Genomic DNA, 25664 nt, shown 5'->3' on the forward strand with positions numbered 1-25664 from the left:
CACTGCGTCAGGTTGCGCAGGTTGCTCTCCAGACCGGGAAAAAGAGTGGGGGCGAGGCTCCAGGGTCTCAAGCGTCGCAGCAGGGCGGACAGCTGCGGCTGCAGGCTGTGCACGTGACCCACCGGCCGGCAGCGCAGGTGCCCGGGAGGGAAGGGGGGCTGCGCGGAGGAGCGGGACTTCCGGGGAGGGCGGGCACGCGCGCGGCTCGCCAGCGGCGGGGGCGGGGGCGGAGCGGGGAGGGGAGCGCGCGCGCCGACTACCCGCGGAGAGGGAAGGGGCGGGGGGCTGCGCGCGGGCTCGCGTGAGGCGGGAGTGGGCGGAGCCGCCGGGGCGTCCGAACCCGCCCCGGGGGCCCTAAAGGTGCGTCTGGAGGCTGCAGCCGGCTGCCTGGGGCCAAGCGAGCCGGCCGAGCCACCTGCCGCGCGGGCTGCTGCTTTCTATTTACTAGGGACCACTGTGTCCGCCCGGGAGTCCGGGGGCGCGCAGGCGCGCGCGCTCCCTCGCCACTACTGCATCCCTGAACCGGCAGGGCGAAGCTACTGCGGTTTCCCTTAACCTCAGCATCGTGAGGAGCAAGCAGAGCCATTGTGCAACAGGGAGAGCCCGGTGCCCGCGCTGCCGCCTCCGGTACATAACCCAGCAGGTCGCTCACCCTAGCGGGTAAGCCAGTCTCTCTCGTTGTAACCTGTCCGGGTTTGGTGTCTGCAGCCCCAGGGGAGAGGGTGGGAGGCTGCTGGTGCTCCCGGGGTGGGGGGGCGAGACCCGGAGTTGAAATTTCAGGGGTAGGCAGCCTCAAGCAGCGTCGTCTAGAGGGAGCAGTTACTACTCTGGTTACTTCTGCTACTAACCCCAGAGTTGCTCCCCCTTCCTCCCCTCACCCCCGGCCCAGGTATGTACAGTGTTCCTCGGTTGCCAAGGAGACTGGCTTAAACATCAGCCTTGGGACGTCTACTGAAAGAACTGATTTCTTAAATGATGCTGTTGTTTGTTTGATTTTTTTTTTTTTGTAATAAAATGTACACTGAGGACTTTGTAGTAATTTGGCATTCGTTCATCTGTGTGCAGGTTTCATTAAACTTCAGGAAAAGCCGTAATTGCCCTATGTGGCTTTTAAAAGGATTTGTCAGATGATTTTGTTCAATGGATTGTGTCTTGAATTATAAATTACTCCCATTTTGGTGATATCAAGACTTGACTTGATTATGATTGAAGTCCCTTCTTCCTCTCGATTTCCATGTCTAGTTAGGCATGACATCCTTAGCATTAAAAGCATAAAGTGGTTTGTGATTCCCCACACCAGAATAATATCTTGTAAAGTGACCAGAACAGAAATACATATGTGTACATTCATAGCATAACAAGATAGCATCCATGACATAGATCTTTGCTAGCATTTCTATATCTATGGCATAATTATTTAAGTGCAGTTTTCTGCACCCACCTCTGCCTATTTCTGGAAAGATTCTGTGTTCTTTCAAGTCTTTCGGGAGATATGTCAATATTCATTTGTTGATAGATACAAAATACGTGCCATAGGTTACTACTCCAGAGTCTAAGGTTTTAGAGCTCATGTTACACTGTAGATTTTTTTTTTTCATAGACTGGCTCCTTTCCTGGAACATAGATGAGACTCTTGAAAGAGGTCAGGGTTTCAGTTCCACGGGAGCACCTGATACCTGGACTGTCAGTTTTGTTTTGAGGCTCTAGGTGCCTTGTGGGTGAACTTATAAACTAGCGCTTGAAGGCATCAGCAAGCCAGTAATTACACTTTGCACCAATTTCATACCTTCACCACAGACAGAAATGACCGTGTAACGAACTACTAGCTTTCAACAATTCATATTATTTTCTGTTGTTATTTGTTCGTCTTTTCTACTGTTGTTGAATGAGGCAAGGACATATATCAAATTAATATCATTTATATTTTTAAACTATGTCATACAAAATGTAATAACGGAAGGAATAAGAAAGTCGAATGACATTTAAGGTAGACATGGGGATTTATCCAACTCACAGAAAGCTGGGAGACATATAATGATGACAACACTTTACATTATGGTTCACAAAGCACTTTCCATGCACTTTTTAAAATCCTCCTAACAATCTTGTGAGGTCTAGAAATTACCTTCAATTTAAAGCTGCAGGGTCTAAGACACAAACCTGTGGAAGAGCATGGAGCCAGTGGATAGGGAAGCTCTTTCTGGGTCCAGGTTCTATTCCCCTCCTTTTTTTTTCTTTAAGGTGTTTGCATTTCAGGTGTGGGCAAGGATCCAACAGGTGGGATAAAGGAGCGTAGCAGGCCTGATGGGAGACAAGTGAGAGGGAGGGTCATGGAATGTGGCCTCTGGACAGGCAAACCTCTATTAAAAGTTCAGCCTTCTCTATTGGAGTTGATTGTTGCTGCCCAAGCTCTGAATTGTGCCAGATTTTCAAGGAAAACATAAGCTTTGCATTTTTCATGGGAAGTTCTGTAAGGGCCACTTTAAAATATTTAAGCTACATGTGATTGTGTTTGGTCAGTGTGCTCTCCATGACGACTGAGGTCTCACCCAATTCCAAGCTGTGATTCTCTAATAAAATACTGATGTGAACAAGTATATCCATCATTAAAAGAGTGATCAGTAGTTTTCTGATTTCAGAATTAGCATCTCTAGTAAATGCTTTGTCTGTCCTTCAATACAGGTCCAAGTTTGTTTCTGAGGTTTCCAAGGTCTCTCCTACAACTCATAGAAAATGAAAAGGCATGAAGTGCTCCACAATAGAACTTTTAAATCTTGTGGAGCAAAAGGATTTATAGTTCAAGGCTTCTCTTTTAAATAATATTTTAAATTTTTATTTGAAACAATAATTTTACAGTGTGATATTTCAATACATGTATTGATCAGACGAGGGCAATTGGCATATCTACCACCTCAAGTATTTATGATTTTTGTGTGTGTGTGTTAGGAACATTCAAAATCCTCTCTACTAGCTATTTTGAGACATATAATTAATTTCCATCAGTTACTCCACTGCGGTATAGAATGTTGTAAGTGTTCCTCTATCCAACTGCACTTCTGTACCCATTAACCGTTGTCTCTCCCATTCCTTCCTCCCTTCTGCCCTTTCCAGCCTCTGGTCATCACTATTCTACTCTCTACTTCTGTGAGGTCAACTTTTGAAGCTTTCACATATAAGTGAGAACATGCAGTAATAGTCCCTGGGCCTGACTTATTTCACTTACTATAATGTCCTCCAGGGTCATCCATGCTGCTGCAGATGACAGGATTTTACTCTTTTTATGCTTGAGTAGTATTCCATTGTGTATATGGAACCACATTTTGTTTATCTACTCATCTGTCAGTGTACACTTTGGTTCGTTCTGTATCGTGGCTATTGTGAATAGTGCTGCAGCGTATAGGTGTCTGTTCCCTCACACTCGTTTCCTTTCCTTGGGATATATACCCATGGTGGTTACTGGCTCAAATGGTTCTTCTATTTCAGTTTTTGAAGAAACTCCACACTGTTTTCCATAATGGCTGTTATGGTTCAAAACTTCATATGTTCTGGTTTAATCTTTTTCCTTGCAAGAAGCTAAAATGTATAGAAAAAATTATTTGAGTACAGTTTGCCCTTTGTATTCACAGGTTCTATGAACCAAATGCAGGTTGAAAATATTAGAAAAAAATTTCACCTGTGCTGAACATGTGCTAACTTTCTCATCTTTAGTCCCCTAACAATATACTGTAGCAGCTTTATTACACAGCATTTACACTGTATTAGTATTACAAGTAATCTAGGGGCTGGTGCTGTGGGTTAGGCCTCTCTGCCTGTGGCGCCTGCATCCCATATAGGCATTGGTTCTCTTCTGATCCAGCTTACTGCTGATGGCTTGAGAAAGCAGTGGAGGGTGGCCCAGCTGATTGGGCCCCTGCACCCACTTGGGAGACCTGGAAGCTCCTGGCTCTTGGCATCAGATTGGCCCAGGTCCAGCCATTGTGGTCATTTGAGGAGTGAACCAATGGTTGGAAGACCTCTCTGTGTCTCTCCCTTTCTCTGTAACTCTGCCTCTCAAATGAATAATTTTTTTTTAAAAAGTAATCTAGAGATAATTTTAAGTATACAGGATGGTTGTATATATAATATACAAATACTGTATATTATGAGCATCTGCAAATGTTGGTATCTGCAGGGGCTCCTGGAACTAACCCCCCAACAAACCCAAGGAATGATTCTACCTGTAGTAGGCAGAGGTAGAATTTAAAAATTGTCAGAAAAAGAGCTTTGTGAGCTTTTTAATAAAAACTGATTAGGGATTTAAGTTAAAACCCATCCCAGAACACTGCCAGGATGCCAAAGGAACAAAAACATAAACGAGATGGCAGGGATTTGGCTAAAGTTTAAGATTCTGACACCCATATTGGAGTGCCTGGGTTTGAGTCCTGGCTCTAACTCCCAATTCCAGCTTCCCCTCAAAGACTGGAATGCAGCAGGGATGGCTCAGTAATTGGTTCCTATCACTCATGTGGGAAACCTGGATTGAGCTCTGGCTCCTGGCATTGGCCCCAGCGCAGTACTAGCCATTTAGGGCATTTGGAGAGTGAACCACTTGATGGGAGCATTTTCTGACTGCCTGTCTGTAACCATCTCTCTGCTTCTGAAGTAAGTTAAATAAATACATGGGAACTCACAAGGGGACATTCAGTCCCAACACCCTGGCTTAGAAAATGCCATTTAATGCCATGGCTGAAAAAGAACGTGTAAGATCAGTCCCATTCACAATAGCTTCACAAAAATTTAATTACCTTGAATAAATTTAACCAAGGAGGTGAAAGATCTCTATGATGAAAACTACAAAATTAAAGGAAGAAATAGAAGAAGACACACAAAAATGGAAAAATCTTCCATGTTTATGGATTAGAAGAATTAATATCAAAAGTCCATAGTACTGAAAGCAATTGACAGAGTCAATGCAATTCCAATCAAAATACCAATGACATTCTTCTCAGATCTAGGAAAAAGAATGCTAAAATTCATATGGACACAAAAGAAACCCTGAGTAGCTAAAGCAATCTTTTTTTTAAAAAAAACATTTATTTATTTACTTGAAAGAGATATGTAGAGAGAAAGGGAGGCAGAGAGAGAGAGAGAGAGAGAGAGAGAGAGGGAGGGAGGGAGGGATCTTCTATCTGCTGGTTCACTCCTCAGATGGCTGCAATGGCTGGAGCTGTGCCAATCCAAAGCCATGAGCCAGAAGCTTCTTCCAGGTCTCTCATGTGGGTGCAAGGGCCCAAGGACTTGGACCATCTTGTACTGCTTTCCCAGGCCACAACAGAGAGCTGGATCTGAAGTGGAGCAGCCGGGACTCGAACCGATGCCCATATGAGATGCGAGCACTGCAGGAGGCTGCTTTATCCATTATGGCACAGCACTGGCCCCAGCTAAAACAGTCTTAAACACCCAAACACAAAGCTGGAGGCATTACAATATCATATTTCAAGACATTCTAATGGCAGTTATAATCAAAACAGCCTAGTACCAGTGAAAAAAATTGATGTGTAGAACAATGGAATGGAACAGAAACTCCAGAAATCAATCCCAGCATCTATAACCAACTAATTTTTGACAAAGGAGCTAAAATCAATCGCTGGAGAAAAGACAGTCTCTTGAACAAATGGTGCTGGGAAAATTGGAACTTTGTGTGCAAATATATGAAACAACACCCTTAACTTACACCTTATACAAAAATCAACTCAAAATGAATCAAGGATCTAAATCTATGACCAGATACCATCAAAATACTAGAGGAGAACTTTGGGGAAGCCCTGTAAGACATTGGCATAGGAAAAGACTTCTTGGAAAAGACCCCAGAAGCACAGGAAATCAAAGCTAAAATTGGCAAATGAATTACATCAACCTAAGAAGCTTTTGCATTTCAAAAGAGACACTCAGCAAAGTGAAGAGGCAACTGACAGAATGGGAGAAATATTTGCAAACTATGCAGCTGATGAAAGATTAATATCTAGAATCTATAAAGAGCTCAGGAAACTCAACAACAACAAAACAATCCAGTTAAGAAATGGGCAAAGGACTTAAATTGGCATTTTTCAAAAGAAGTTCTCAAACGGTCAACATATACATGAAAAATGCTTGGGATCACTAGCCATCAGGGAAATGCAGATCAAAACCACCATGAGGTTTCACCTCACCCCAGTTAGAATGGGTTCCATATAGAAATCAACAAACCATAAATGCTGGTGAGGATATGGAGAAAAAGGTACCTTAATCCACTGTTGGTGGGAATGTACATTAGTGTACCCATTATAGAAGACAGTATGGAGATACCTCAGAAAGCTGAAACTAGATCTGCCATATGATCCAGAAGTCCCACTCCTGGGAATTTACCCAAACAAAATAAGTTTATGAAAGATTTATCTGTACTGTACTGTATGTAGTTCAGTTCACAATAGCTAAGATATAGAATCAACTAGGTGTCCTTCAACTGATGACTGGGTAAGGAAATTGTGGTATACATATAGTATGAAATACTACTCTACTATAAAAAAGAATGAAACCCTGTGTTTTGCAACACAATGGATGCAACTGGAAACCATTATACTTAGTGAAATGAGCCAGTCCCAAAAAAGACAACTACCATATATTTCCTTGATCTGTGGTAACTAATAGAGTACCAAAAAGAATGTATATAAGTAAAATTTGACATTTTGATATTTGGTAATTGTTTATAGCTCTTGTCTCTACTGTTGAGGAGCAGTGTTTTTTTCTTACTATTTGTTGAATTCTTTACTTAGTGTAGTTATTCTTATGGGTATAGAATTGACTGAGTGTAGATGATTATAAAAAATGAAGGAATTGGAAAGGAAGAAAGCGGGGTGGGAGCATGGATAAGAGGGAGGGTAGAGTGGAAGTATTATTATGTTCTTAAATCTGTACATATGAAATACATGAAATTTGTTCACCTTAGAAAAAATGTAAAAATAAAAAAAATTTTAAAAAAGGAAATGTTGTTTAATTCTTAAAAGCATCGTGTAATGCTGCCACTTTACCACAACTCTGCTAAACCTACTGAAGTGCAAGTGGCTTCACTGGAGTAAATGGTCAAAAGGAATGTTATTTTGTTTATGGTATTTCTTTGGAGGATCCATGAAGATATACTATTGGAAGAGAAGAAAAAGCAAAACAGTCTGAGCAGTGACTTGTAATTGTTCTCTTGTTCTAATATAAAGTATTTCAGTTTTCATTTCAGGGAGATGTGCTGCACCCTTACTAAAATGCTATGCAAGTGTTAAATCTGTGCTGTTATAACAAAGGCCTGGCTGTGGCCATACCGTTTCTACTCTTAGGATTCAGAGAAAACATACATACTGTTTCTGGTAGTGTCACATGTTGAGCTCCTACTGTGTCCAAGTTATTTTTCATATTGTCTTCATAGCATCTCTGTAAGGGGCATCTTATATCTATTTCACAGATGAAGAATCCAAGACTGTGTGAAGTTATACTGGACCAATGAGAAAAAACTTTAAACCTCAGCTGCTGTCTTGCTTATCCTTTCTTCTCTACCTTTCACCTAATGGAGTTTATAGACATGTGCATGATTGAGATCTAAAGACTGTTCTACATTAATTGCTATGAAAGAAATATGAGAGACCATAGAAGCACAGACTCAGGAAGACATAGAAACACTCTGATTGTTGATCAGTTTAATCCTTATGTAGATGGGGAGTTAGTGCTGGACTTTATGTCTGGGTCTGATTATATTAAATGAAGATCCTTTTACCGATTGAAATATGGTGACTCTGCCACAGTCAGTTGGAAATGTGAGCTGGGAGGATGATGCTAGTGGTATCCAATATCAATGAGCGGACTGTGGCTGAAGGGAGGAAATATAATCTCCAGGATGGAGAAATGGGAACTGGGGATGGGTAGGAGGAGATAGAGGAGGACACAGTGGTGAAGGAGACCTGGAGGGGAGTTGTGGACGTGGAAGAGAATCCCAAGAGTGCAGTACTGATTCTCCTCAAATGTTGGACAAGGTGGCAAGGGTGAGCCCAGCAGCGTGTTCCCCAGGTGGAGTCACCCATGCACTATTGCAGTCTGTATTTTTTGCTTGTTTGTTTGTTTGTTTTTACAGTCTGTATTTTTAATGTCCAGTGGCTGGCACATAATTTCATCTCAGGATACCATTTTCTCTAGGAAGGGTTTACATATATTTTTACATTAATTGTAATGAATAGATACATAGATTTTTTTAAAAATGGGAAAAGACTGAGTGGCTAAAATTGCTACTTAATGTGCCTGCAGCCCATATCAGAGTGCCTGGATTTGAGTCCCCACTCTTCTCTCAGTTTCAACTTCCTACTAATGCACACCTTCAGAGGCAGCAGGTAATGATTTAAGTACCTATATCCCTGTCACTCAGGTGGGAGGTTTGGTTTCAGTTCCTGGCTCATGGCCTCAGCTGGCCCAGCCCTAGATGTTGTGGACATTTGAGAAGTGAACCAGGGGATGTGAGAGAGCTGCCTATCTCTCATATAAATAAATAGGAGAAGAGATTCCGGCAAATTAGAAATAAAAGGTGCACTCATTTTCTTCTAGTGGAGTCATAAATTTAGAGGGTAGGAAGCTCTTGCAAATTGAGAATTTAATAGGAGATACATTTTTGATAAGTCTCATATCTGGGGCAGATACTGAGACATGTAAGCTATTTGTTCACCATCTGAGAACCTGTACTCAGAGCCAGAGGGAGCTTTGGTAATGGGTAAATATACTCTGCTGTTGATCCTTTCCCTGTCAGATGAGTTCCTGCTTGGAAGTAAGATCTTGTCTGGATCCTTGGGTCAATATTTTTGTTACCTGCATGGAGATAGCAAAGAAATGTGACAAGCGAGTGAGAGTTAGACTTGGATTCAAATACTAGATCTGTAGCCATTGGTTAGGAGAGTTAGCCAGTAGGAGGTTGGACACAAGATAACAGGATGAAATAACACAGAAAATGTTAGAGTTAGAGTTTAGCATGGGGGATGTTTGGTATAACATGAATTTACTGTAAATTGGAAGGGATTTTAATTCCAATCGAGAACAGTGCAAGCCAGTATGATTATCTGCCTTTGCAGGTGTATTTGGCAAGTAATGGAAAATATTATGAAAAAGTGATATAAAAGGCCTTCTTTCATATTAAACAGGGCTTTTGGTGATGGTGGAGATAGACTTGGCTCTGTCTCTGTTTCCTCTGGTTTTCATTATTTCAGAATTTCTTCCAATTTTCAGAGCAACTTCAGAAACTCTTCTAGGCCGGTGCTGCGGCTCACTAGGCTAATCCTCTGCCTGCGGCGCTGGCACACTGGGTTCTAGTTCCGGTCGGGGTGCCAGATTCTGTCCTGGTCACTCCTCTTCCAGTCCAGCTCTCTGCTGTGGCCCGGGAGGGCAGTGGAGGATGGCCCAAGTGCTTGGGCCCTGCACCCGCATGGGAGACCAGGAGGAAGCACCTGGCTTCGAATTGGCGCAGTGTGCTGGCCGTAGCAGCCATTTGGAGGGTGAACCAACGGAAGGAAGACCTTTCTCTCTGTCTCTCTCTCTCACTGTCTAACTCTGCCTGTCACAAAAAAAAAAAAAAAAAAAAAAGAAAGAAAGAAAGAAAGAAAGAAACTCTTCTAAAGCATTTTATTGGAAAATAGTAATGGAACTCAGCTTGTTCATTGTTTTCCTGGTCATGGCGTTTCTAATGAGGCCCTCACCCTGCTTGCCAAGATCTTTAGCTAAGAGGTGCTGAGCAGGAGGAAATGCTCAATTTCTTTGGCATTTTCTTTGTTCTTGCCTTGCTTCATATGCATATGGCAGTACATTAATGCATTGATTTAGACATATGGCATTATACATTTTGGTGAGATTTTTAAAAGAATTGTGTATAAAAAACGGTTTTGCAGACTTGACTTGGAGTCAGATTAGTTCTACATATGGCAGAAAGCGTTGAATGCTGTAAATTTGTCTGAAACAGCTTTTTCTTTTGAAAGGTTGAAATCACAGACCTGGTAAGATGATTTTTAAATGAAAAAGGAAAATCTTTGGCAGTTTCCATGGACTCTTGACAACATTCCCCTATGTATTTATTTGAGGCATAGTGTATTTGACTTTCCATACCAGATGAGCCAGTTCCAGTTACTGAGAAGCAGGGCTGTGCTCCCCTTTCCTACCTCCGACAGTACAACCAGTTTGCTAAACAGAATATCGAGGGAATAAGTATCTCGTCCTGGCTGATTGCTTCAGTGGGAACGTATTTGCTGTTAATGGCATAGACAATAAGTGCAGTGGAGGAGGCATTTTGAAGTTTTTTGTGACACAAGTTCTGGTACCTCGTTTAAAATCATTACTTAGAAGCTTTATTATTTATGATTGTTAGTTCTATCATTGAAAGTACAAGGTAGCCTGATACAACCAGAAGAACAGGAGCCTAGGAGCCTGGCTTTGAATACTATGTTGTTATACTTTGTGTTCTGTGATTTACAGTTCTGCATCGAGTCCCCTCTAGGGCTCATTTTCCTCATCTGTAGAATGAGAATTCTATTCCCTGATCATAGGGCGTCTTAGTCCCTTTTCTGGTGCTACTACAGACTGGGCAATTCATGAATAATAGTGGCTTATTTAGCTCATGGTTCTTTCTGCAAGCTGGAAAATCTAGTGCGGGCCTGCTGGCTACATGGTAACATGGTAGAGAGGCATCAGCTAGTGAAACCAAGCAAGCTCACCAGCCTGGATCTCTCCTAGAATGCCATTAATCCTGTCACAGAGATCTCACCTTCATGACCTTATTTAATCCTAATTCCCCCCCAAAGGCCCCACCTCCAAATACCATTAATGTGACTTTGGGGATTAAATTTCCAACAGATATGAATCGTAGGGGACACACCCAAACCCTAGCATAGTGCTATTCCATGATGATGAGATATTCGTAGAGCCCTCTAGACAATTCACGGTACATAGTAAAAATTCAGTGCTTGCTCATTCCTTCCTTTGCCATCCTCAAAATGATGGTGGAATCCATTTACATTTCATGTGCCTGGTAAAGTATCTTATTCCAATGTTTGTCAGACTTAGAGAGGTGGTAGTGGCTTTGTGTTTTGGAGGTTTGAGAGACACTCTGTGCTGCATGGGTGGGCTTTGCCAATATATGGGATCCATGTCTTGGGTTAATAGTCGCTCTCTCCTCTGGAAGCCACTTGTCCCTCGTTTCTGCAGCTGGTAGAGCTCCAGCCTGGCCACAGGGTAAAGGAAGGAAGATCATGTTCTCTTTGTCCAGGCAAATCTCTGGGTTCTATTATTGTATCTCTTTAGGGGTCCCCTCTTATAAAAAGGCATAGAGCTCTCCCTTTTGTCCCTTGTGAAACTGATGATAGCATCACCAAATATCTGGTGGGTACAGACCTCTTTGCCTTTCTGCAAGGTCGATTTTTAGTTGCCTACATTGTTCTAGACAACTAGGGGTTTCCCGTCATGCTCAATTATGTAAATTTTATGAAAAGGTCCAAAGCTCACCAGACTCAAAGAAAAAACTCCTGAAATTCTCTTTCAAGTCAGATAGGATTATTCTTTTCCCAAAGAGTACTTTCTAGTTAATCTGACTTTTTGCCTTGCACCACTGCCTTCCCCGTTACCTGCCTCTGCCCAGCAACAGCTTGTCCTCAAAAGTGGTAGAGTAATTTTTTTTTGCATTTTAAATCTCAAGTGAGTCTCTGATGATCTTGGAGTGTATGAGGTTAATGTGTCTTGGCTTTCTAGAAAGTCACCCCTACCTTCTGGGCTTGTAGACATGAGTGGGAACTACACGGAGCCCACCTCACTGGGCATTCTGTAGTAGGGATGGCAAAGGACATTTTTTGAAGTATATAAATAATCCTCTTTTAAGAGCCATACCATATACAGATTATGTGTAATCTTTTAAAAAAGATGTATTTATTTATTTGAAAAAGTAACAGAGAGAAAGATAAGGAGAAAGATCTTTCATCCATTGGTTGAGTCCCCAGATGGCTGCAATGACCAGGACTGGGCCAGGCTGAAGCCAGGAGCCAGGAGCTTCAGGTCTCCCATGTGGGTAGCAGGGGCCCTAGCACATCCTCCACGGCTTTTCCTAGGCCATTAGCAAGGAGTTGGATTGGAAGTGGAGCAGCCTGGACATGAACCAGTGCCCATATGGGATGCTGACATTGCAGGCAGTGACTTTATCTGGTATGCCCCAGCACTGGCTCAGCTGGCCCAAGCAGAGAACATTTAATGGAACTTAACCTGAGAGTAAACTTTAGAAATCCATAAACCAAGCTAAGTTCTACTTTTCTCATACAATGAATGACAAAGTGTATCCTTAAACAAAAGACTTTCTGGTGCTGAGTGTGCTCTGTTTATACCTGGTACTTATGTATACATGTATCTATTTCAGTGTTTTTAAAAAAATGTTGCAACTTCATAATTCATGTGTGTTTTGGTTATTAAGTTTATATACCTAAGATAAGAAAGGCATAGGCAATTGCTAGTGATAAATTTGTCATTATTTACCAATGGCCGAAAATCCTTTATTTCTTGATGACTCCAGAAGAGAAAATAGTTTAAAAAAGATTATGTAGTAGGCATTGGTTATAGGAGGTATAGACTCAAGGATGAAAAATATGGTAGCCAAGGTGGCAACTTGCTGGTCTGCCTCATATTTAGAGACAAGCAAGGTTGCAACATCTTACTGCTTAAGAAAAAACCTACGCTAAATGTGAAGACACTGATTTATTCTCAGCCACTCCCCAAATGATAGCTATGGTTATTATTTTGGAAAGTTAGGTTCATAATTGAGATAGATATCCGACTATTAGAGATTTATTTGTATTGAGTCCTGCTTCCTCATCTACTCTGTTTGACATTCCCTGAAAGGAGACTTTAAAAAAAAAAAAAAAGCAGTTCTTGTGATAGGCAGTAGTGTAGATATGATCAGATAACCCTTGGGCTCTGAAAAGATTCACTAAGAGTCCCTAGTCTTTCCCAGCTTGATGTCCTTGAGCTGATAGGGTGATTGGGCTTTTTGAGAACTCAAAGCCTAAAGAAGCATGGAATCATGGTTTTGGTTTTTCCTTCTACAAAAACATTAATTACTTACAATCTGATTTAATTTGACACAGCTTATCTTCTTTAGCTTGAGGTCAAAGCTGTTTATCATTTCTTGGGGGTGTTTAATATCACCTGTAGTTGGGGCGCCTAATTGATCAGTTATTTGAGAAACTCATGTACAAGCCTTAGGCCTTTCTACACAGCATTTGACTTGACTTTTTGCTGAAATTCTCTTTGGTGATTCTTGGTGTCATCTGTCGGGTTACAAGGCAGATCCCCTTCTCTCACAGAGTTGTCAACTTCTGCTTCCTGTTTTGTACTCTGCCAGTATTGATCATCAGATGTCCCCAACTAACTTTTTGTTGGAGCTTTGAGGCTTCCTAAGGGTAATGTCAGAGTTGATCCCTTTCTTAAGGCAGCTTGTACCTATAGTTGCTGGGCTCCCAGAGTAGCACTGAAAGGCCTCCCTGGTGGTGTGCCTGTGGCGGAAGTTGAGGCTGAGGTGTGCACAGTGAAGTGAATTGGGAAAGCAAGGGCAGGTGGAGTTAGATTCCTTAAGTTTCTGCTCTGCATGGAGGCTTGGGGTAAACTTGACTTCAGAACTCTGGGTCTTTCTCCACTGTGAATCAGAATAATGTGAAGTATCTTGCTTTTCTCATATTGGTTCTCATGAGAATGAAACCAGATATATTTGAAAAGTGCCCTGTTGAAATAAAGGTACTTTGGGGCCGGTGCTTTTGCGCAGCGGGTTAACGCTCTGGCCTGACGTGCTGGCATTCCCATATGGGTGCCGATTTGAGACCTGGCTGCTCCACTTCCCATCCAGCTCTCTGCTATGGCTTGAGAAAGCAGTAGAAGATGGCCCAAGTCCTTGGGCCCCTGCATCCACATGGGAGACCCGGATTAAGCTCCTGGCTCCTGGCTTCAGATCGTCGCATCTCTGGCCGTTGCAGCCATTTGGGGAATGAACCATCGGATGGAAGACCTTTCTCTCTGTCTCTGCCTCTCCTCTCTCTGTGTAACTCTGACTTTCAAATAAATAAATCTTTTTTTTTTAAAAAAAGAAATAAAGTACTTTATTCCGTATTTTTTAAATTTTTATTTATTTTTTAATTTTTAACAGGCAGAGTGGACAGTGAGAGAGAGAGACAGAGAGAAAGTTCTTCCTTTGCCGTTGGTTCACCCTCCAATGGCCGCCGCGGTAGCATGCTGCGGCCGGCGCACCGCGCTGATCCGATGGCAGGAGCCAGGGGCTTCTCCTGGTCTCCCATGGGGTGCAGGGCCCAAGCGCTTGGGCCATCCTCCACTGCACTCCCTGGCCACAGCAGAGAGCTGGCCTGGAAGAGGGGCAACCGGGACAGGATCGGTGCCCCGACCGGGACTAGAACCCGGTGTGCTGGCGCCGCAAGGCGGAGGATTAGCCTAGTGAACCGCGGCGCCAGCCTTTATTCCGTATTTTGAGTGGCCGTTTTAGGACGTAGCTTAAGAGATTCCTGTGTGTGCCACTGTTCTATAAATCAGTGCAGTCTGGTCATTTGCAACCATTCTGCTGCTCAGTGTGACCTGGAGCTGTTTTAAAGGTGTGGATCTCTAGATCCTCTATGTATACTGTGTTAGAATCTGCCTTGGTGTTGATCCTTCTTGTAGTAAAAACAGAAACCAAAACAAAACCTATTCTTGGCTGGTTCTAATGATAACTCTAATTTGTGAGCCTGCTCACACTCTGTGTCTTATTTCCAGTCTTCAAGGACCAGCTGTGCCACCTGGATCTGAGTCTCAGCTTTCTTATCATCAACACTCAACAGAAACCGGCAAGTTAAATCAGTTGTGAGGTCACTCAGCTCTCCAGAGTCTCAGTGGACATTTAAACAATGCAGGCAGTTCTCCACTAAGTAGATACCCTGTGTGGATAGAAATCATGCTGTGTGACTAACATCTTCATCGCTGAAACAGATTTTCTATTTAAATTTGTGTTCAGCTCAGCAGGTGTGTTACTGTAGAAAGCAGTCTTACAAATGTCCTCATTATATTGTCTGTACAGTATTAGATTGATTTAAAAATGTATATTTCTTCATGAGATAAAATCAGATGCTTTTAACTTTATACCTTTTTAGATTTAGAGCATTGCTAGTGATTATATGGAATTATATAAGCTAGCTGGAGAATGCATTTCTGCTATGGATAAAAATCTTATGAGTCATTGGTTTTCAGGCCAGTAGTGAACTGCTACAGAATAGTACATGTACTTAGGAAGGATTTGGGGAGCAGATATGCTCAAATTGTAGTTTGTTCTTTATTTTTTATAAAGAGTAAAAGTTGCATTTTTAATATTGGGCATTTTGAGGAGATAGGCAATTGTTAAGCTCTGGTGCATAACTAAGAAGAAAAAGAATATGTAAATAAATTTTAGACCACTACAGAAATGATCCAGGTTATGCATAGTGAGCTATTGCTTGCTTATAACTTTAAAATACTCATTTTGCTGGGCAGATGTTAAGCCTGGTGGTTAAGATGTTGCTTGGGTTGCCTACATGCTGAATCAGAGTGCTTGGGTTTAAGTTCCACTTCCACTTCTGATTCCAGTGTCCTGCTACTGTGCACTGGAGGAGGCAACAGATGATGGCTTAAGTAGTTAAGTCTCTGCCATTCATGTGGGAGACCTGAACTGAGTTTCCAGCTTGCAGCTTACACCCAGCCATTGCAGGCACGTGGGGAGTGAACCAGCAGATGAGCATTCTCTGCTGTCTATACCTCTGTTTCTGTGTCTTTATCTGAAGAAAAACTCACTGTGAAACTGTGTTTACTGTCAGTTAATTTGGGGTCTGTAGCCTCAGGAGGTGGTCAGCATTTGGCCATTCTGCCAAAATAATCCTTCTGGTTATCTGTCCAAGTTGTAGGCAGTGGTAGCTCTGAGTGCAGCTGCTGACTCTAATGTGTGTTTCTAGGTGTGTATTCCTGACAGTGACTACATAGAGAACTTCCTCTGGCCACAATGTGCAGAATAAATGAGAGAACCCAATGCACTCATACAAATTCAGGAGTGAGAGACCAGAGACTCAGTGTTTCATATCATGAAATGATATTAGATCTCTAGACAAGAATAAAACCTTTTCTACCTTGATCTCTTCACTGTAGCTTTCTCCCAAGAGGAACTAAATCCCAAGAGAGATTAGTCTCTTTTGGTACATCTTTGGGATGCTTCTTGAATTTACCTCTGTCATGGAGATGGATTTCTTTAATATATCCATTCATTAGTCCTTTTCCCAGCTCATCTGGTCCCTTTAAGAGAATTAGTCGAAGATGAGTGCCTGCCATTTGATGTCAGTGCACTTTTTATTTGTGAGCTTGGACCAGAAGCAGAATCTTACTAGGCAAATTAAAGCTAATGTCATTAGCAGTATAATTAAGAAGTTATAAGAAATTGAGCTATTCAGCGACTAAAGATAAAAAAGGCTAAGAACCACGGTTTTAAACAGACATTTCAATATCTCTCCTTGACACTTATTTCTCTAAAATACCTCCATGGATTATTGGAAGGAAACCTACCCTATGGGGAAAATGGTCTTTAACAGAAAGTCAGTACAATTATGTGAAGTGACGTTGGCACATACAGCCTAGCAAAGTTCCCTATACTTGTTTTTTATTCTTATTTTTCTTCCAAACTGCCTCATCCAGAGCTTCTCCATCTTCAGCTGCTCAGGTCCCAAACCTCATGTTGTACTCCTATTGGCTGCTACTTCTCACAGTTTACATTCAAGCAGTTGGGCAATGCCATTGGCCTGACCCTAGAAGTATTTCCAGAGTCTGACCATTTCCATTGCCCTTTCTTGTCTACGTCGGCACCAGCTATCACTTTAGTTGTTGCAGTGGATTCCCCAGTGGTCTCCTTTGCCTCTCAGACTGTACTCAGCACAGCAGACAGAGTGGTCCTTTTAAAACCCGAGCAGTGTTGTTTCTTTGCTCAGAATCCAACAGGTTTACTGCAAGCACCAGCACCCCTGCATCATCCATCTGCCTCTCACTTCCTGACCCTGTCTTCTCTCTGCCTTCCTGTGCACACCTGCCTTAGCCTCACGGGCCTTCTTTTCGGCCTTGGCACCTGTGCATGACAGTCCCTAGCTCCTCCACCTGGATTGCTTTTCCTCCAAGTTACCTGCAGACTCACCGCCTCCCCTCCTTCAGATCTTTCCCCAAATACTGCCTTCTCAACGAAGCCCGCTGTGATCACCCTACTTACAACTGTTGCCTCTCCCCAACTCCCACCATTCACTAGCAGTTCATCCTGCCCTGTATTACTTTTTCCACAGTTTTCATCACTTTTTTTTTTTTTTGACAGGCAGAGTGGACAGTGAGAGAGAGAGAGAGAGAAAGGTCTTCCTTTGCCGTTGGTTCACCCTCCAATGGCCGCCGCGGCCGGCGTGCTGCGGCTGGTGCACTGTGCTGATCCGAAGGCAGGAGCCAGGTGCTTCTCCTGGTCTCCCATGGGGTGCAGGGCCCAAGGACTTGGGCCATTCTCCACTGCACTCCCTGGCCACAGCAGAGAGCTGGCCTGGAAGAGGGGCAAGCGGGACAGAATCCGGAGCCCCGACCGGGACTAGAACCTGGTGTGCCGGCGCTGCAAGGCCGAGGATTAGCCTATTGAGCCATGGCACCGGCCAATTTTCTTCACTTTTAACAGTTTTACTGACAGAAAAATCTGTATGCCATCAAAAGCACTGTGCTATAAATTTGCAGTTCAGAAATTCTTAGTAAATGTGTACAGTTGTGCAGTGATCACCACAATTAAGTTTTAGAAAGTTTCTGTCACCCCAAAATGTTCTCTTGTGCTCATTCGTGGGTACCTCATTCCCACTCCATCTTAGGTAACCTCTGGACTGTTTGTGCATCTATAAATTTGCTTTTCTTAGATATTTGAATATTAGTCTTATTTGACTTTGTGCTTACTCAGCACAATATTAGGTTCAATGGATGGAGGAGCTGCATCTGTGTGTAAAATAGTAATACTACCATATGTCATGTACTTCTGACCTTATCTGAAGATAAGTCAGGTGCCAGGGAGTGTGGAAGTTGGGCTGCGATGGGAAAGAGGTGTAGGCTACAGATACTGCATCTGCATTTTGTCTGTCAGCTGATGTCCTTGTGGCCCTCCGGGTGAGTCCATGCACAGTCTCCGTGGGGAGATGAGCTGACTCCTCACACCTGTTCCACGTATGAGTGATCCTGTGATTTCCTAATTCAGCCGTGTGTGAGAATGTGGAGTAGGTGGTTGCACCTCCTTCCATATGCAGTCAGGGCCTGCAGCCTCCCCTTGCCGCCGTCTCGCCTGCCTATCCTCTTTGGCGCTTGTTCTTCTAACAGAGGTCCTCAGCGCTCCAGCTGAGGACCTTACTGGTCTCTTTGCCACTGTTTTTCCTTCTGTTCTGTTCAAGGGACTGCTGTCAGCCACAGCTTTAGCAACTTGGCTCACATTGTCTTACTGTCCTTTTAGAAACCTCTGAGTCTCTCTAAGACTCATGGATTAATGACTTTCAAAAAGCATTTCCTCGCTTGACTTCTTTTTAAGATTTATTTAAAAGGCAGTGAGTTACAGAGAGGCAGAGGCAGAGAGACAGGAGAGAAAGAAAGAGAAAGAGAAATCTTCCATCTGCTCGTTCACTTCCCAAATTTCCGCAACGGCTGAAGCTGGGCCATTCCAAAGCCATGATCCAGGAGCTTTTTTTTTTTTTTTTTTTTTTTTTTTTTTAATTTTTTTTTTGACAGGCAGAGTGGACAGTGAGAGAGACAGAGAGAAAGGTCTTGCTTTTGCCGTTGGTTCACCCTCCAATGGCCGCCGCGGTAGCGCGCTGCGGCCGGCGCACCGCGCTGTTCCGATGGCAGGAGCCAGGTGCTTCTCCTGGTCTCCCATGGGGTACAGGGCCCAAGCACTTGGGCCATCCTCCACTGCACTCCCTGGCCACAGCAGAGAGCTGGCCTGGAAGAGGGGCAACCAGGACAGGATTGGTGCCCCGACCGGGACTAGAACCCGGTGTGCTGGCGCCACAAGGCGGAGGATTAGCCTGTTGAGCCACGGCGCCGGCCGATCCAGGAGCTTTTTCCGAGTCTCCCACCCAAGTGCAAGGGCCCAAGGACTTGGGACACCTTCCACTGCTTTCCCAGGCCATAGCAGAGAGCTGGATCAGAAGTGGAGCAGCCAGGGCTCTAACCAACACCCATAAGGGATTCTGGCACTGCAGGCGGCACCTTTACCTTCCACGCCACATCACTGAACCACTCTGCTTGACTTCTAACTGCATGTGAACCATCTCTATTTCTCAGATTCTGTACAAAAACAGACTTTCAGGAAACGCTGATTGCTAGACAGCCTTTACTGTTGTGTTTGATTCCTAAGCATCTTTGTTAAATGGCATTAAAAAAAACAACTTTAAAGCCTCTGGATGTTGACTATTGACAGGAACCCAATAATTTATCTCAGTGTGTTTTCCCAAGTCAAATATTCTCAAAACATTACAATTCCAAGTTTGCTGTATACTTACCAGAGTTTCTCTGGTCACTTGTGTAGTGAAGGGAAGCACACGACAATTCCGCAGCAGAAACAAAACTCAGTGTGTCTGGCTAAGGCCTACAAGCATCAGAACCAGTGTTCAGCTCTATTTGGTATGTGCTATTCCCTGCCACAGGGTTCCCTGGCCAGGGCTTTCAGTGTTGGTACTGTTACAGGGCTGGGCTTTGTCTTCTGGGCTTTTTGTGTGCTACAGATGCCACATCTGATCTCTGTGCTATTGTTTTGCTTCTGGCTGCTCTGCCCACTCGTCCTTGAAAACCAATATATTAAACGCTGCCTTTGGACCACTTTTCACCAGCCACTCACCACCTCCAAAGCCAGTAAACTTTGGCTGCTGATCGCTTCCTTTCTTTTTTTCAGCAGTAGCAGCTGCCACCATCACCAGGTCCATCAGTGGAACAGCTTTGGAAACACAATAGACCTGGGGTCGAATCTTGGATCTTTCCTACATTAGTTGTTGGGTCTTGGAAATATTAGTTATTTTGTAAAGATTTGTTCATTCATTTGAAAGGCAAAGTTACAGAGAGAAAGGTAGAGTTAGAGAGAAGGAGAGATCTGCCATCCACTAGTTTACTACCCAAATGGCCACCATGGCTGGGGCTGGGTCAGGCTGAAGCCAGGAGCCCAGAGTTCCATCTCCTTCTCCCATGTGGTGGTACAGACCCAAACACCCAGGCCTTCTCTGCTGCCCTTTCATGCAAGGAACTGGGCTGGAAGCAGAGAAGCTGGGATTCAAACCAGCGCTTATTTGGGATGCTAGCATCACAGGCAGCAGCCCAAACCTCTGTGCCACAATGCCGGCCTAGGGAATATTATATATTGCTTTCAACCCTGGTATCCTTTGTACCCTGAGAACAGTCATACATCCCCTCTGGTGTAATAATCTGGTCAAGTACAATCATCTACAACAGTTTCTTTCTCCAGTGCCTGGCAGAAAGTCAGAGCCCAGCAACTTTTTGCTAGCTACTGTTAAGATTTTTCTAAGGTGAATCAGAAAGAGTCAGGGAGCTGATGGTTGCTCCCATTTCATTAGGGGAAGCAGGACCTTCTTCCCATTATCACCACTCTTTCTGTGGGTGTGGACGCAATGAAAATGTAGGCAGTCCTTTTCGCCACCACTATCTGCATTTCCTGAGACTTGATTTTTTTTTTTTTTTAAGATTTTATTTACTTATTTGAAAGGCAGAGTTAGAGAGAGCCAGAGGCAGAGAGAAAGAGAGGTCTTCCTTCTACTGGTTCACTCCTCAAATGGCTGCAATGGCTGGAACTGGGCCAATCCAAAGCCAGGAGCTTCTTCCAGGTCCCCCACACAGGTGCAGGGGCCCAAACACTTGGGCCATCATCTACTGCCTTTCCAGACCATAGCAGAGTGCTGGATCTGAAGTGGAGCAGCCAGGACTGAAACCCAAGCCCATATAGGATGCCGGCACTTGTAGGCGGCGGCTTTACCCGCCACGGCACAGAGCCGGTCCCAGAAGTTGATCTTTAATTCCAGCAGATTTGACCCATGGTCCACACCTAGTCTGTGATAACCCCTGCTCTCATTTCAGGAGAAAAGTTAGAAAATATTCTTTGTGCTTTGTGTTTCTTAAGTGTACTGCTGTTGGTGTTTTTGCTTATAATGCATTGCCAGTTATCTCATTAATATTAGTCTATTCTGTCAAGAATGCTCATTCGGAACATAATTACTGAGCATCTGTGAAGTGTTGGGCACTGTTCCAATGCTGATGATTCAATGGTGAGGAAAACAATCAGGTCCTTGTCATCTCAGAGCTGACACTGTAGTGGAGGAGACAGCATTTATCAAAGGCTCTCTCAGAGAAGGGTAACATTACAGTGCAGATAATGCTGGAAAGGGGAGATGCATGGTGTTGTCAAGGGAGTAAAGCAGGGCGTTCTGACCTGCTCTGGGAGTGTTGATCAGATCTTCCTTGTGGAGATGGGTTTAGGGGTCTGAAGGATGCAAGGAGTTAATAACATGAAAGGTAGAAGGTAGAGAATACAGATTTTTTTTTGATTTTTCAAGGCTTTAATTATACTGAAACATTTCATGAGATTTAATATGCTTTAACACATAGGTGAGGTAGTTAGGTAAACAGTACTATCCATTTTAATACATACTAAACAAAAGCATAAGAATTAGCTAAATCATAGAAGCTTGGGGTCTTCTTTCTAGTCCCAAACACGAGGAAATGGAATATAACTTTTTAATTTTTCTTTTTAAAACAGCATTACATCATTTAAGTTTTTTTTAACACTTGTTTTTTGCTAATGTTCTTCTTCTGAAGTTGGCACCCTTTTCTTCAATATGATTAACTGGGCACAACCCTTAATTCAAGCTAAGCCTTGCTTCTAACCCAAGTTAGTACAAAATTAAGACATTATCTTGGAAAACTAAAATTGTATTTGACATTTTGAGAATATAGATCTTTGTTCTAAGAATAGGGGAAAGCCATTTAGGAAGTTTGTAATCACCGTGGTGGGAACCTGGAAGGCTGATGGTGTCTTCTGATTGGAGGAGAACACTAATTGGTACAGGAAGTTATACTTATTCTGCAGTAAAATCAAGTGGACCAAGTACAATAGCACTGGAGTCCACTGACTCATTCAGAGCAGATATGATGGTAGCAACTTAGCCCTGGAGGTGGGGAGAGAGAAAGAGAGAAATTGGCTATTTAAGGACTGTTTAGAAGGTAAAACTTTGAAGGCTTGATGATGAATTAGATGTTGAGGGTGTGGAAGAGAGAACTGGATGATTTCTTAGTCTTTGTGGATGATGGTGCTGTTCCATACATCTGGATGAGTATAGGTGCTATTGTATAAACTGAATGGCTGGATGTGTCACTCCATAAATTGCATGAATGATGAGGTTATTTGCCTGAGTAGTTATAATAATCCATAAGACTGTGGGGTTATGGCCATGTTACATTTGAGCTGTCTTTAAGATGTTCAAACGAAAATATCAAATAGGAGGTTGGGAGCTCATAGAAAACTGTGAGACCGAGATACAATTTCTCATTGGGATTGAAATTGCCTAGGGTCCAGAGTAGAAAATTAAGTTGAATCTCAAGGAACTATAGCACTTAATGATTACATAGAGAAGGATGGGCAAAAAGGAGCAAAAAAAGGTGTAGCCGGAAAAGAGGGAGGAGAAACAGACAGAATGGAAGCAGAAAAGCAAGGCAGGAACATAAGTCAGAAAGTCTTCAGTCATGTGGAATGCCACCAATATCCAATAGGCTGAGGACTCAAAATGATACTTGGATTAAATGATAGTCAAGATAAAGCACGCATGAGTGATGTGGCAACCTGTGGCCCAGCCCTCTTCTCTGTGCCACCACATAAGTCCAAAAACCATGCTGAAACCCCCAAAAAGCAGACCTTCCCAACTGGTAGAACAGAAAATGGGAAGATGAACCGTTTCTTGCATAATAGACTTTGCAGTCAGTATCACATCTACCTTCTAAATGATGTAAAATGCACAGTGAAAAGTAGAAACAGTGTGGGCATTGTGGCACAGCAGGTTAAGCCTTCATTTTGGATACCCACATCCCATATTGGGATCCTGGTTCAAGCCCTGTTTGCTCTGCTTCAGATCCAGCTTCCTGCTAATGCGACTTGGAGACAGCACATGATGACCCAAGGTTGTGAGTTCCTGCCACCAACATAGGAGATTTGCATGATGTTCTGGGCTTCTGGCTTTGGCCTAGCCTAGCCCTAGCTCTTGTTGGGGGTTTAGGGAGTGAACTTGCAGATGGAGATTTTTTTTCCTCTTTCTCTCTTTCTCTCTCCCCTTTCAAGTTGATGAGAATAAATAAATAATAAACAAACAAAATAGAAACATGGAATCCACAATAAAAATTAGGCATATGGGCAAATGTTTGGTGCAGTGGTTAAGATGCCACTTAGGGAACCCACATGTCCTATCACAGTTCCTGGGTTTGAATCTGGACTTTGCTTATGATTCCAGCTTCCTACTAACCTACACTCTGGGTGGCAGCAGATCATGGCTGAAATAATTGGATCACTGTTACCTATGGCGGGAGATGTGGATTGAGTTCCTGACTTGTGGGTTTTACCATCCATCGCTATTGTGGGCATTTGGGAAGCAAACTAGCAGATGTAAGATCTCTCTGTCTGTCTGTCTGTCTCTGTCTCTTTATATGTCTTTCTGTGCTGCTTTGCATTTCAAATAGTATTTTTTTTTTAAATCAAATGTACTCTGGGATATGGAGTCTGTTATCAACTGGAGATAATTAACACCTAGGATTACTTTAGAGTGTGTCACTGATAGCTTATTAGACTTTTTCAGGGGTCATTTCTTCCTTTATGCTTTTTGTAAACACATTTTCAAAGATTTACTTACGAAGTTGAAATTTCAAAAAATGTTTTTAAAGGTACACCTTCTATTAGTCACATAGTCCAAAAACAACCAAATTAATTAAATCATCCGAAAAATCAGCACTTCTTGGAATGGAAAATATAATGATAAAGTTATGTTTTGTTCTTTCAAAATATTAACTTTGAGAGCTATCTCAAGCAAATAATTATTCTTTTCTCCTAGGAAGTAGTAAAATATGATTTTGGAATTTGGTTTAAGAAATATTGTGATTTTCACATTTTTCAAAAGCTGGTTAGTAGATTTAAGAAATATTGTGATTTTTGTATTTTTTCCAAAGCCTGTTTGAGTTAGGTATACCAGGAAAGGAGTAAGAACAGTAGTTAGCACGTTACTGGGGAAGTTTGCATCCCATTATGGGAGTGCCAGGTTCAAGTCCTGGCTCTGCTTCAGATTCCAGCTTCTTGCTAATGTGCACACTGTGAGGCAGTAGGTGATTACTCAAGTACTTGGGTCCCTGCTACCCATATGGGTGACCTGGATGGAGTTCCTGGCTCCTGACTTCAGCCTGGCCCAGTTCCAGCTGTTGTGGGCCTTTGGGGAGTGAACCTGTGGAAGGGGGACCTCTCTCTCTCTCTCTCTCTCTCTCTCTCTCTGGATGTGTGTCTGTCAAGTAAGTAAGATAAATAAATAAATTTTTTTTAAAAAAATTAACCACACCTATTCTGACTTAATTATTTAAATGTTTCCTTGGTGACTTAGATTCGTTTAGCCAAATGGGACTGCAGTTCTTAGGCAGATTTATTTTATTACTCTAAAAAAGTTTTGTGTGAGGTGATCACCATAAAACAGTTCGGGAGAAGGCTGGATGTTGTAGCCAACTTCATGGAATCCAAGAGAGCTCCTCTTACAGTGACTCCTGAAAAGGCAGAAGCCTGAGAAAGAGCCTTCCCAGACTCCTCCTCTGGGGCTCCACAGGGTTCCCTGGTGCACAGGGACCCCCGAGGGTGTGTCACAGGACTGCCTTTCCCTTTAATTGGCCCTGTACTGGTCAGTGCCGCCTGACAATGAGAAGACAAGGACAGTTTGCAACATTTTCTTCTCCTGAACTTGTTCTTTTTATGTGTTGTGAGTAAGTGGATTGGAGATCTAGAGTGTTTGTCACAAATATTTTTGAGAATCTATTAAGTGGTTCAGGTCTCTATTCCAGTGCAAAATGCACATATGTTGTGAGTTTAGAAAAAGAGTGACTCATGTGAATTTCAAATAACATCTGTCAGCTTTGTTTGTGGGTCCTAGGTTAGAACCTTGCTCTGAACTGTTCTGGATACCATGGTCTGAAAGAGCTGAGTCCTTCAGGTGACTGCTGTTTACAGCCAGGGTTGACGGTGACTCTATGTACACCTATGGTTTGTAAGCTCAGACTCCACTGCCTTTTGTAGCCCGAGGCCAGCTGGCCTCACTCAGCATGGTCAGCCTGATCTGGCACTGTCCCTGCATTGCGCTGTTGTCCTCACTGTCTTTTCCAGCTATTCTAGCCACTTTATACGTACCACATGATCCAGCCTACATCTTTGCCTCCTTTTCCTTCCAAATTCTCTTTACCAGGGTTAAGCTCAATGGCCATTTACTCCATGACACCATCCCTGATTAGCTCTGCTGTAGAATATTTCCCCCCCTATT

General features: G+C 43.0%; 1 protein-coding gene across 1 annotated transcript in view; it reads left to right on the plus strand.

Annotated features, from left to right (window-relative positions):
• Positions 1-490: 490 nt before the first annotated feature.
• Positions 491-25664, plus strand: part of KLHL32 (kelch like family member 32) — a 243599-nt gene continuing 218425 nt past the window's right edge. The window contains exon 1 of the mRNA XM_062187625.1: positions 491-660. The gene's annotated coding sequence lies outside the window, so the exon portion shown is untranslated. The remainder of the gene's footprint in view (positions 661-25664) is intronic.

This window comes from Lepus europaeus, chromosome 3 (genome assembly GCF_033115175.1).
Source record: "Lepus europaeus isolate LE1 chromosome 3, mLepTim1.pri, whole genome shotgun sequence".
Lineage (NCBI taxonomy): Eukaryota > Metazoa > Chordata > Mammalia > Lagomorpha > Leporidae > Lepus > Lepus europaeus.